Consider the following 13595-nt stretch of genomic DNA (forward strand, 5'->3'; position numbering starts at 1 on the left):
ATAAACTGAACCAGATCTGAACCAAAAGGAGTGGGAGAGGATTATACCTGATACGGAGAAATACTATCTCCCAATGGAGGTGTTCACGCCCAAGGAAGGATCCAAAATCTGCTCCCACTGAAGATGGCGCAGTGAAGGATGGAGCAGAATCAGCAATGTTCTTCAAAAGAACTTGACCCTTTGCAAGAATCAACTGGACGGCTTGTGAGTACAGCTCCAATCAATCTTTTCCCAAAAGATTGAAATCAAGATCCAATCTTGATTGCTCCCAAGAACTGGAGATCGAACTGAAGGAATGGCAATGGCAGGAAGGTGGCGGTAGAAGAGAATTCGTAGTATGCAGGAAATCTCTTAATCTCTCTTTCTTGAAGAGAAGAATGCTATTGATGATGTTGTGAAAGGCTGCCGCCCCCTTCCCCTTTTATAATCTCAAAGGGATCAGCTCCTAATCAGATTAGGAGTTGCTAATCCAAATCATATTTGGGTTAGAAGTCCCTTAGTGATAAGGGATAATCCTTATCTTATCTGCAAATCAGATCAGCTGTCTCCTAATCTAATTAGGAGGTTTCCAAATCTAAATCTTATTTAGATCTTGGACTCTCTGAGTGGATAGGGTCTAAGCCCAATCCTTTTAGCTGACCCACTTCAGAATTCGCCCCCTTTAAATGACTGATCAAATCAGCCCAGTTCGAAATGGGCTTAAGGCCCATTAAGGTTATGTACTCAAAAAAACCTTCCAAATTGCTGCCCAGTTGGGCTTCCTTGTATGGCGTGGGACCCAAGCATTGATCTACACATCAGCCACATGGGTTCAGCCCAGCCTTTGTTACAAGGCCTAGCCGAATGCACTGCTGAAGACAGTGTACCCCCTGAAACCCATCAAATGAGCTCTATGGGCCCAACACTTACACTAAGTGGTCCCTGGGCCAAGCCACCTTGTAACACCCAGGGACTGTGCGCAGATGCAAGATTAGCCCATCAGGCATTATCCTCAATGGTCTTACACTTAACCTCTCAGCCCATAATGATCATAAACTGCCCGACAAGAGAGGACCTCTCCCTCGGCTGCAAGGAACAGTGTTGCACTCTCCACTTATATGGATCCCGGGAATTAAAACCTTCTTGCAAACAATTTAGAAACCATACATATATACTTTTATATCATATATAAAATATATTTTGCAAAACAAATCTCAACGGTTGAAATCGGCTGCCGGCAGTCTTGGTTTCCATCAGTGAGAGTGCATCCCCGATCATTACCTTTGTCCGACAAAGGGGCTGATCCTGTCACTATGATCACCCACTCAGATGAATTCTCGGACTATCCCAACATACCCAGGTTTTGACCCCCGCTAAGGATCTCACTGATTGGTACATCAAAGACAGCCCAATCCGACACCTAGTGTAGTATCATAATCGAGTCTAGGGGTCGGGTGTAACTTTCCAGTTTTGCCCATCAATCTCCAAGGTCCAGGGCAATACTGGAAATCTGGTCCAGTTCAAAGATTCAATTAATCCTACACTGTATGTGCCTAGGGTCTCACCCTGGCAGCTGAGACAGGCCACCCCAACCGACTTGGTGGCACCACAGTGTCAGCCTTGTCAGGATAGGTCTCCCCAGACCGACCCACTGGCTGTGAACATTCTAAACTAACACGAGTCTCATTAAGTGTCCAGTTTAAGGGTATTACACAGAAACATACCAAGGGAACATGAATCAAATATGTATCTTTATTCATTTACAATAAACTCATAAAGTACATCATTCTGATTGAAGCTAAGGGCATACAAAACTGTCTAACATCTTCCCTTAGCGATCCTGTCTTGCTCTTCCTTTGCTTGTTTTACTAATGCCGAACTCCTTTTCGCAGGTGCGATGGACTCTCGAGGGACTCGAGGTGGGCACTTGTTCCAGGGCATGAAGAGGAGAAAACAGGTGGCTAAGCGAACTCGCGTCGAGCTACCCCAGGGTGCGGAGCCCGAGGTGCCGGACTATTCGACGGAGGATCAGCCTATGGAGCCCGAGATGGTTCCTCCTATGCAGGAGCCGGCGGGGGCTCCTTACGCCGAAACTACTCACACGGGGGCTCCCGCCTACTCCGGGTCTGCCCAAACGCGAGCTGGGCCATCAGGCTCGGGGGCCCCGGGGGACTTTAGGAGTGTGCTGTCGCCTACTCACGCTCTTCAGAGGAGTAAGGAGGCCATTTTCCCCGAGGAATTCACGGCGTGGACCGATCTTCCTCTGCACCAAGTGGCCTGCCGTGCCGTTACCCATGCCATGGTGGTAAGTGATCTCCCTTTTTTAGAGTTTGACTTTTATTCTTCTATTCGTTCCTCTGATCACTTGTTTCCTTTCGATAGGTGAACTCTTCTATTCACGCCTTGGCGAACCAAGTGGAGAGGAGCTCGAGGCAGGCACGAGCTGCCGAGGAGGCTGCTCGTGCTGCTGAGGAGGCTGCTCGCCTCGCACGGTCTAGGCAGGCGAGGTCTCAGAAAGATGCTGAGGCTATGGGAGTGGTTGTGAAACATATGGCGGAATTGAAGCTGGACCTACAGCATCAGGTCGAGTATCTTCAGGAGGATATCAGGGAGAGGACTCAGATCTTCTCTCAAGGCATCGAAGATGCGAAGAAGAAAGCTGTTAGTGATTATATTGCTTCGCCAGACTTCGATGATCTGATGGTGGACTCCTACAGGAGGGGTTTCAAGCTAAGCCGGTGAATGATCCGGAATACGTACCCCGAGCTCGACATCAGCACCATATCCACTTCGCGTATTACTCAGGAGATGGCCAACGCTGCGGATGGTGAACCGGACTCCGAGGGGGAGGCAGGGCCTTCGGGTATCGTTGAAGTGGCTTCTGATAACGAAGAAGTAGCCCCGGACTTGTAAAAAATGAAATGAAATGGCCTTTTTTTTGTACACCTCATTATTTGAAATGAAATGGCCTTTTTGCTCAAGTGTTGGTTGTCCTGTCTTCGAGCTGTGTTTTGTGCCGAACCGACTATTTCGGTCCTCTACTAGTTCATTTTCTACCTCGGCTTCGGGATACTTGGCGGTCTATAGGTAGTATCGCCTTAGGTTGACAATGTTCCATGCTTGGGGTACTTGTTTTCCCTCTAGGGTTTCAAGCTCGTATGCCCCCCCGATTGCTTTCTTTACTCTATAGGGTCATTCCCAATTTGGTCCAAGTTTCCCTACGCCGGATTCGGGCACCATGACCTTACGGAGAACCAGGTCGCCGATGCAGAAGTTCCTCTTCTTTACTCTGGCATTATAGTGCTGAGCCACTTTTTGCTGGTAGGCCGCAGTTCGGATGTGCGCGAGGTTTCTCACCTCGTCCAGTAGGTCGAGGTTGGTGCGTAACTCGCCTTCGTTTGTCTGTTCGTCATATGCTTCTAGTCGCAGCGTAGGTACTTCAATTTCCGCCGGGATCACCGCCTCGGTGCCGTAGGTGAGGTTAAAGGGGGTCTCTCCTGTGGCGGTTTTTTCCGTGGTTCGGTGAGCCCATAGAACACTTGGTAGTTCATCTGCCCATAACCCTTTGGCTCAGTCTAATCGTGCTTTCAGTCCGCGGAGGATGGCTCTGTTCATTACTTCTGTTTGGCCATTTGCCTACAGGTGTGCGACCGACGTGAAGTTCTGACTAATTCTCATACTTTGGCACCATTCTTGGAACTTGATATCCTCAAACTGTTTGCCGTTGTCGGAGATCAGTACCCGAGGTAGCCCGAAGCGACATACTATGTTCTTCCAAAAGAAGTTCTGTATGTTTCGTGCTGTAATTATTGTCAAGGGTTCAGCTTCTATCCACTTTGTGAAATAATCTACTACCACCACTAGGAATTTTCTCCCGCCTGTCGCTGGTGGGAATGGCCCCAGAAGGTCGATGCCCCACTGGGCGAAGGGCCATGGACTGGTGAGGTATTTGAGGTCGGCAGCGGGCTGATGGTGGATATTGGCATGCTTCTAACACTTGTCGCATTTTCTGACGAGCTCGATGGCTTCGGTCTTCATCGTTGGCCAGTAGTATCCTTGTCGTAGTGCTTTTTGGGCGAGGGCTCTGCCCCCCAGGTGTCCGCCGCACAAGCCTTCATGAGTGTCGCAGAGTACCAGCTCGGCTTCGGCTGGGCGCAAGCACCGTAGGTAGGGGAGCGTGTAGGATCGTCGGTACAACCGTTTGTCTATCATGACGTATTTGGCTACCTGGCGCTGCACCCTCTTGGTTGTGTTGCGATCTGCGGGGAGGGTTCCGTCTAGTAGGAAGCTCGCGAGTGGGTCGATCCAGCTCGGCTCTTCTTCGGTGACGGGAGCGACCTCTCCTGCCCCACCGAGAATGCTGGGCCGAGGTAAGTCCTCTATGTACATGGTTCTTATGGCGTTGTGATTCGTGCTGGCTAACCGGGACAGGGTGTCGGCCTCAGTGTTCTCTGACCTCGGGATTTGCCTGATGAAGTGTGACTGGAAGTTGAGCAGAGCCTCCTTTACTTTTGCCAAGTATGCAATCATAGTGAGCTCGCGTGCTTCATATTCGCTCGTAACCTGGTTGACCACGAGTTGGGAATCACTGTAGATAACTACGTGCTTTGCTCCAACCTTGTGTGCTAGGTTCAGCCCGGCTATCAGTGCCTCGTACTCTGCCTCGTTGTTGGACGCTGCGAACTCAAAGCGTAGTGCGTATTCCAACCTTGTCCCGCTCGGGCCGCGTAACACTATTCCAACCCCGCTGCCTTGCTGGTTCGAGGAGCCATGTACGTGAAGGATCCAGGGCTCCTCATCCCAGTTCGCGCTTGGTCTAACCAGGAGAGATGCTACGCTGGCTGCTACTCCACGGGGTTCGGACTCGATTGGCTTGGGAGCTCCGAGCTCGCCCGAACTGGGGACCTCGGGCTCGACCGACTCAGGGGCTTCGGGGCTAAACGTGCATTCTGCGATAAAATCTGCCAAGGCTTGGGCCTTAATGGCAGTTCTCGGCTTGTACTGGAGATCGTACTCGCTGAGTTCAATGGCCCACTTCGTCAGTCGACCGGAAACCTTGGGTTTGAGTAAAACTTGTCTCAGAGGTTTATCGGTCAGGACGATGACGGTGTGAGCCTGGAAGTACGGGCGGAGTTTCCGAGCTGCTATCACCAATGCATATGCTAGCTTTTCTATCTACGGGTACCTTGTCTCTGCTCCCTGCAAAATTTTACTAACATAATATATGGGTCGCTGGACCCGGTCTGTTTCCTTTATTAGTACCGAACTGACCACCTCGTCGCTTGCCGAAAGGTACAGTTCTAAGACCTCGCCCTCCTCGGGCCGAGCTAAGGTTGGCACACTGGCGAGATAACCTTTTAGCTCGTCAAACGCGAGCTGGCAATCTTGGGTCCACTCGAACCCTTTGCCTTTGATTGCTTTGAAGAAAGGTAGGCAGCGGTCTGCTGACTTGGACATGAAGCGGCTTAGAGCGGCTACGCGGCCATTTAGCCTCTGAATTTCTTTTACTTTCCGAGGTGGTCTCATATCTAGGATGGCTTTTATCTTGTCCGGGTTGGCCTCAATACCGCGCCGATTGACAATGTAGCCTAGGAATTTGCCCGAGGTGACGCCAAAGACACATTTGTTGGGGTTCAATTTCATGCTAAACTAGCGCAGGATTTGGAAGACAGAATCTAAGTCTTGTATTAATTCTTGTGAAAACTGTGTCTTGACGACCATGTCGTCTACATAGCACTCTATCTTGGTGCCAATCATGGGTCGAAACAGCCTATTTACAAGTCTTTGGAAGGTCGCCCCGGCATTTTTTAATCCGAAGGGCATGACCTTGTAACAGTACAGCCCGAACTCGGTTATGAAGTTGGTTTTTTCCTCATCGGACCGGTCCATCCGGATTTGGTTGTAGCCTGAGTAGGTGTCCAGGAAGCTTAGCAACTCATGTCCCGAGGTCGCATCCACTAGGCGGTCAATTCTGGGGAGGGGGAAGCAATCTTTCGGGAAAGCTCGGTGTAGTCGACGCACATGCGCCACTTGCCGTTCGCCTTTTTTATCAGCACAGGGTTGGCCAACCAGCTCGGGTAATGGACCTCCCTTACGAAGTCTGCTGCGAGGAGCTTCTCGACCTCCTCGTCGACCGCCCTCCAACGCTCTGGGGCTAAGTTGCGTTTCTTCTGTCTAATGGGTCTGACTATAGGGTCAGTGTTGAGTTTGTGAGTTATAAGGCCAGGGTCAATACCGGGCATATCGCCCGCGGACCATGCAAAAATATCTAAATTTTGAAATACAAAACTCACCAGTTCGGTCCGTAGGGGTTCTTCGATGGAAGCACCAATCTGGAGTGTGCGAGCTGGGTCCATAGGCGAAGTCGGGATTGCGATTGTTTCTTCTGTGGGCGAAGCTCGTTCCTCGCCTTGCTCCGCAGGCCGCTCCAGATCGAGGTCGCCGGCTGCCTTGGTTTTTCCCTTCAGGGCGGCAACATAACACTTGCGGGACTCGAGCTGGTCGCCCCACGCTACCCCCACACCGAAGTCCGTAGGGAACTTCATGGCCAAATAGTAGGTGGAGACCACCGCCCGTAGGATATGCGTGATCGGCCGCCCTATTATGGCATTGTATGGGGAGGGGGTCGCGACCACCAGGAAGTCATGGTTGAGCCTAACCGCACAAGGCCATGTGCCTTCCATAGGTACTGTTATTTTCCCGAGGGGCCTGACTTCCTCTTCGCTGAAACCCACCAGGGGAGTGTTCGCAGGCTTTAGTTCGCTCCTCCGTAGCTGTAGCTGGTCAAACGTTGATTTAAAGAGGATGTCTGCCGAGCTGCCCGAATCTACGAGTACGCGTCTGACCTCAAAGTCGCTGATCCTTAGTTTAATGACAAGCGCGTCATCGTGGGGGTAGCAGACTCCTCGCGCGTCGTCCTCCGTGAAGAAGATTGGTTCTTCGGTCTTTGGTCTCTTTGGAGGGTTCCGCTCCTCGAGGGCCGCTTCACGAACTGAAGTCCGAGCTGCTGCCGAGGTACACTTTGCTACCACCGAACCTCCCACAATTACATGGATGGTTCCCCGAACTGGCCTCTCCGCCGGAGGCTATCGCTGTAATGGTTCGGCAGGCCTGCTGCTAGATTCGGGGGCATCCTTTTCGTGCTCGCCTGGCCGATCTGTCTTATTGTTATTATTGTTGTGCTGGACAAAGTTTCTCAAGTATCCACGACGGATGAGCCCCTCTATCTCGTCCCGGAGATTATTGCACTGCTCGGTACTGTGACCATGATCTCTATGGAAACTACAATACAAATTCTTATTTCTTTCGTTCGGATTTCCCTTTAGGCGGGGTGGCCACTTCACGTATGGGGCGTCCTTGATCGTCATTAAGATCTCGGTCCGCCTTGTGTTCAGTGGCGTGTAATCCGTCCGAACTGCTAGGGGAGCTCGGAATGATTGGTTCGGCTTCGGCTCTCGGGCCGGGTTTTTCCGGTCGACTGGGTTAGAGGGCTCACCTTCCCTCTTTCTTTTCTCGTTTCCGCCCTCGGTTCGTTGGTTGATTTCTTCCTCTGTCCTCATGAACTTGTCCGCGAGCTTGAGGAATTCGGCCACGGTTGCGGGCTGGTTAGTTACCATGTGCCATTTGAATTCTTTGTGCGTTACCCCTCTTTTTGTCGCCGCGAGCTGCACCGCGGGGTCTAACCGCGGTATCTGCAAGCATGCTTCGTTGAATCGCTTGATGTAGCCCCGTATGGATTCTCCTTCCCTTTGGACTACTCCGAAGATGCTTTCCTCCGCTCTGGGGCACCGTTTGCTGGTGACAAAGTGTGCGGTGAAGACCTGCACGAACTGAGCTCAGCACTTTATCGACCCGGGGGCCAGGTTCCTGTACCAAGTGCGGGCTACCCCCCGGAGGATGGTGGTGAAGGCCACGCACATGCATGATTCGCTGGCCCTAGCGAGGTGCATTTGGGACTGGAAAGCGTCAATGTGGTCGTTGGGGTCGAAGGACCCGTCATACTTGTCCAGAGGCGGGAGTTTAAAATCTCTGGGCAAGGGGACCGCCAGGAGTTCTGAGGCGAGGGGGGAGGGAACTGAGAGAATCGGGGTGACTCCTGCCTCGTCCGAGCTCGTCTCTTTGCCTCTGAGCTCTGACAGGACACGGGTGGCGGTTCGGCAACTTCGCTGACACCTTCGCTGTTGAGTGGGCCTTGTACCCGCACTGCTGGCCTCCGTGCTGCCGAGCTCAATGGGCCCGGAATGCTGGTAGTCCGCTGCTGCCAGTGCGCTGAATCGGTTTCCCGCGAGTGGGAACTCGGGCTTGGAGCACCGAGGTGCCGCTCTCGCGGGCGATGTGCCCGACCCGCCTGCGAGCTACGAGGCGGGGATGGCTTTTTTCTCTCTTCGACCTGGGGAAGAGGCCTGGCTATTAGGGGGGTTCTGGGGCCTGGAGGCCTTGCCTTGGTGGGGGCGTCCATCCTGCGGGGAGGCCTTGGCCGGCCTCGGAGCAGGGTGGCGAGGTGGAAGTAGTGGTTGGTTCAGTGGCAGTTGGGGGAACTGCTGTTGATAGTGATACTGGGAGATGTTGTGCAGCACCTGGTGCTGGTGAAGCTGGTGTTGCTGAAACTGTTGCATTTGGGCTTGCATTGCCTGCATGCACTGCATCAGGTCGTCCAACCGGTTTTGGCTAGCTGCCAGGGGGACGGCAGTCGATTCAGTAAAGGTTGTCTCAATACGGGGAGGAAAGGGGATGCTTGTGGCAGGGAGGTTTATGGGCGCCACTGCTTGTGGCACACTTAAACTAGGGATTCCATCCACCGAAAGGGGGATGGTGAACTGTCCAACGCACACCACGGGAACTTGAAGCCGTTCCCCGGTGGTGTTTTTCTTTGTGCCGCGTCCGGCGTTGCTGGAAGAGGCCATGAGCATTGGGTTTTTTGAAGAAGAAAAAAGGGGGTATGAGAGTTTGGAGGGAGGCTTTTTGAAGCGTTTTCCCACAGACGGCGCCAATTGATGATGCGCAATCCGGCCGGTCTTAGCTGTCAACGACCTTGCCTCTGAATTGAGTAACTGGGGACCTGAAACGGGGGAGATGAAGAAGCTCCGGGGAGAACCCGGTGTAGAGGCTCCGAAGCTCAAGTTAGAATCCTTCAAAGGCAAGATAAACCAGATAGCGCAAAGTTTGCATACCTTGTTCTTGGGGGGTAGGAAGCCTTTTATAACCACCTCGCGCACTCACTTCCAGGCTTCTGTTAGATCGCGCCTGACTATCTCTGAGCTCCTACCAGTTTGGATGTCATCCCTTCTGTCCGGGCAGAACCGCCACTGCTCCTTTTGTCGGAGCCGTTTCTGTGGCCGGTGACGACGGTGGCAGGTGGCGGTGGTAGGAGGCCGTTTGAAGTGTGGCTGTCAAGCATCAGATCCCAAATCAGTCAGGTGCACTGCCCTTGGAAACGGACATCCTTGGTGTTAGGTATGGTACGCTTGGTTAGTCTGTCGTTTCGGAGGCGAAGTGCCGGAGTAACGGGGGGGGGACAAAGTCTTGAGTTCGGTTTGGGGAATGCTCCGAGCTTCCATGGGCCAGCTCGGGTCACGGCCTGGTGAGGTTTATGGCCCAGGAGAGAGATCGAGCTCCTAGTAGGGAGCTCGGGTCCTTAGTAGCGAACTCGGGCTCCTTGTAGGGAGCTCGGGTCCTTAGTAGCGAGCTCGGGCTCCTTGTAGGGAGCTCGGGTCCTTAGTAGCGAGCTCGGGCTCCTAGCAGGGAGCTCGGGTTCTTAGTAGGGAGCTCGGGCTCCTAGTAGGGAGCTCGTGCTCCTTTTTCTTTTGGTGCTTGTGTTTTGGGCGCTCTATTGCCCCGAGCTGTTCGCTTTTGCCACGCGTCGAGTGATGGCGAGGTCGGGCCAAATTTCCCTTCATCAATACCCTTGTTGCATGACCAAACCTTTGTGATCAGCCTAGCCTAGCTAATCAGTATCAAGAGATTGCCCAACTAAAAATAGTTAGAAAATGTTATAATGTTGCAGCCATCTTGGAAACAGGTTGAGCAGCCACCACAGCAAAGAAAGATGATTCTCTTGCATTCTTGATGAAGGTCACAAATATACTGGATCAAAGTTTAGAAGCATCCGAGAAGTATACTTAGAGCTGATGATGAACCATTTGGTTTCAATCAATACAAAGAGAATAAATGAGCAAAATTGAAAGAAATTGGCAGCCTTAGTGCACAAGGCTCCTGCCAATGCGGGGTCTATGGAGGGACAGATGTACACAAACATAGAGAGGTTGTTTCCAATATTTGAACCCTGGTCACTCAGGTTCCAATGGAGCAACCCAACTGTTGTACAGTTAATATCTAAAATCTTGCTCTACTAAGGAAATTAAAAAAAAAATAGCAATACTCATGGTTGTTTTTTACCTTGTTTTAGTGTAATTTGGATTAGCTGAACCCTATGGCTGTGTAGCAGGGTAACCCTCACTCCTAGCTTCTATCTATTTTGACTTGCATTTCAGACATTATGGTTTGGAAACAACCTCTCTGTATGTGCAGGGGTAAGGCTGCATACATCTCTCCCTCCCCAGACCCCACATTGTTGGGAGCCTTGTGCACTGAACTGCCCTATTTCAGACGTTATGATACTTTCTTTGTATGCTTCTCACACCATTTCCTTGTGACTTTCAGATGCAGAGTTCATAAAAATATAGAAAGCAGAACAGAAAACAATGGCTATTTTGAGGCCCACTTTCCTAATGTTGTGTTTGGTTTGAAGGAAAAGGTAGGGAAACCTATACAATTCCCTACCTTTTTCCTTCAAACCAAACACAGAATTCACAAAACTAAGTGAAAAAAAATAAAATAAAATAACCCATTGATGTTGTAAATCCAATTCCTAGCAGCCTCTTCCAATCAGTCTTGCTATTGAGCAAAAAATAACTCATAGGCCAGGATCATCCCAAAGAGGAGTAGAATAAGCAGGTAAAATAGAGGTCATGTTTGAGGGGGAAATGTGACAAAATCATAAAAGACAGCCCAACTTCCATATTCTTTACCAGTTTGCCAAATGCCAACAAAAAAAAAATGATGGATAGCTACTCAACAAACCATGTAAGGTCATGCTAAAAACACAGAAACCAGTGAGGTATTTAAGAGAGGGAAAGAGTTTTATCAGTCATGTGACCAACCACAGCCCTGTATTAAATTCAGCCCCAGCAGAGAAACATTCAAAGCATACATCAAAATCAGGACACTTTACCCACTTGATACCAATCTTCACAGAAATATCTGCAGTGGTGTAAAGCCCTTTTTTCCTTCATTTTTTCCTTGAAATATCTCAACAAAGCTTCAAATTATTATTGGAAAAGATTGAGAAATACCACTCCAGATCTGCTACTCACAAACTGTTCCCACATCCCGACTCACAGAACACCACCGCCTTGTATTGGGAACATTTCCCCATGAATGACAAGGGAGATATTCCCAATACGCAGCTGTAATGTCCCGTGGGTAAGGATGTGGAAACACCTGGTGGGTAGCAAATCCTATCCCAGTTAAACGACGATGCCATAAATTGTATCAAATGTATCAGGTATGCACTTTCAATCATCAAACATTGCATAATGATAAAATTAGGAGGCACCATGTTTGAGATGTATAGTGTTAGATCATGTTGGAACATTGCATAATCACAACATTGCAACTAGACCTATTCAAGGGCCGGGTTTTGCATTTGGCCCATAAACATTTTACAATGGTTCTGATTGGGTCCATTCAAATTTTGGCAAAAGTTCACCCCGAGCTGTAGCATGGATTGATTGCAACATTGACCAACAACACAACTTAGGCAGTGTTTGGAAATGTGATTATCTTGTGACGTAGACCACAGTTTGGTCCATTCCACGAAATAAGTGGCATTCAGTTAGGCTGTAGCATGGACTGATCCACATTCTATATTGCATTTTCTCATCCACACCAAAAAAACCAAGGGTTGTTCCCTTCCGTGGCGGTGATTTTTTTAAAGATGATTTTATGCTTCTCATTTTACCCTATCATCTATTATTTCATCCAATAATTTTTATTAATTTTTCATCTTTTATCTATCTAATTAATATTTTTTATCTTAATGCTGTATTGTTTTATTAAAACTATATAATTTTATATAATTCCTATTACTTTTAATTTTTGCTAATTATATTTAAAAAGTAATACTCATAATTTTTTGTAATTATAATTAATTTTTATAAATTCTTTCACTAATTTATTAATTATTTGTATTATAGATAATGATATCGCATAATGCCTATGGGGGGTGTGTTGTGATTCAGTTCACCCTTTTTTTCCACAATACAAAACAATTCTCCTATTATGACGTGATGTGGATAAAAACTCATCAGCCAATTTCTCATCCACACTACAAAACACTTTCTTAACCCCCCATATTTCATGATCTTGCACCATCTCTCCACATTTTTCATTGGAATTCCCTTGACAACTATTGTGAGCAACACTAATTCTTTTTTTTACTTTCCTTACTGTACTTCCTTTTGTCCCTTTTAATTTCCATTTCTCTCCTAAATTTGAAACCATTTGTTCAACACAAACCCAATGAGTCAGAGAGAGAGAGAGAGAGAGAAAGAGATGCATCCCCCTCCCAAGAGTTGGTTAAGGGTAAATCTAGTATTTTAAAAGATTAAAATGTTATGCCAGACTAAAATATGGTATTTTCCATGAGGAAAATTAAAGGAGGGGAGGTATTTATACCTTTTTTTTTAAAAAAGGTTAGGGGAGTTTTTTGTGAGGATCAAAAACATGGGGAAGATTATTAAAAAAACAAGGGAGGTTTTTATATTTTATGCATACTAGTTGAGGTGTTCAACAAAAACCCAAAAACTGAACCAAACAAAAAGTTTTGGTAATCAAACCAATTGGTTTGATTTTGGTTTGGTGTTTCTTAGAAAATGGTGGTATATGTAAAATATACATATAATATATATAACTAAGAAATGAAAGAACCCAGCTGATTAAAAACCAAATCGATCAACCACTTGACCAATTGGTTTTGATTCATGGATTTTTATGAACCTATTAATTGACCGCGAGAACTCGGAAAAAATAAGTAGTCATTGCTTTGGGTCCAGATCTAACCCATTTATCCGATCACCCACATTTGTTACGACCAAGGTTTAAAGTATCGGAAACGCCAAGTGTATCGGAAAGATAATTTTAAGAGACATATTGGGATATGCCTTGGATATACATGCGTATCAGAGAAAAACTAAGATATGCATAGATATGCTTGGAAACATTATAAATACTTTAATAAATCATAAAAATACATCAATAACACTAAATATAAGACCTCAATGATGTGTATATACATTAAATTAATATATTTTAATGGTTTTATAAAAAAATATATTGTAGTTAATTATAATTTCATTAAAAATCCTATGCTCAACTATAATTTATAAATTATAATTCTTAAGTTTTAATGTTTTATGGGATGGAAAAACCCAACTCTCCTATCCAACCATAAAACATGCATTGGCACAACTTCTAAGTAAAAATATAATCAATAATTATTTATTATTTATTTCCAAAAATTATATAAAAATAAATATTATATAATATATTCAAAAAAT

The sequence above is a fragment of the Nelumbo nucifera genome, chromosome 3 (genome assembly GCF_055504915.1).
Source record: "Nelumbo nucifera cultivar China Antique chromosome 3, China Antique-T2T, whole genome shotgun sequence".
Lineage (NCBI taxonomy): Eukaryota > Viridiplantae > Streptophyta > Magnoliopsida > Proteales > Nelumbonaceae > Nelumbo > Nelumbo nucifera.